At 61.2% G+C, this 232-nt stretch overlaps 1 protein-coding gene across 1 annotated transcript in view; it reads left to right on the top strand.

Annotated features, from left to right (window-relative positions):
• The first annotated feature begins 36 nt into the window (after window positions 1-36).
• Window positions 37-232, top strand: part of ZBTB40 (zinc finger and BTB domain containing 40) — a 92,213-nt gene continuing 92,017 nt past the window's right edge. The window contains exon 1 of the mRNA XM_006145165.3: window positions 37-112. The gene's annotated coding sequence lies outside the window, so the exon portion shown is untranslated. The remainder of the gene's footprint in view (window positions 113-232) is intronic.

The raw sequence follows: 232 nt of genomic DNA, 5'->3' as shown, positions 1-232 counted from the left end.
TTGATTGGTCGATTCTCGCCTTGTTAGCCTATCAGGTCCGGGCGGCGCGGAGCCTTTCCACCAGTGGGAGTGCGTCTGGGGACGCGGCTCAGGTCGCCTCTCCGCCTAGCACGTGAGTGTTTTGTTTTGGAAAGTCGCAAAGAAGCCTTTTGCATCTACTTCCCTGCCGCTCATTGAGACAAGATCCTGACCCTAGCGGTGCCCGCGCGAGCGGCGGGGGGGCGCACCGCAA

This window comes from Tupaia chinensis, unplaced genomic scaffold, assembly GCF_000334495.1.
Source record: "Tupaia chinensis unplaced genomic scaffold, TupChi_1.0 Scaffold000146_1, whole genome shotgun sequence".
Taxonomy (NCBI): domain Eukaryota; kingdom Metazoa; phylum Chordata; class Mammalia; order Scandentia; family Tupaiidae; genus Tupaia; species Tupaia belangeri.
The sequence above is the reverse complement of the archived record's forward strand: the minus strand, read 5'-3'. Positions and strand labels throughout refer to the sequence as shown.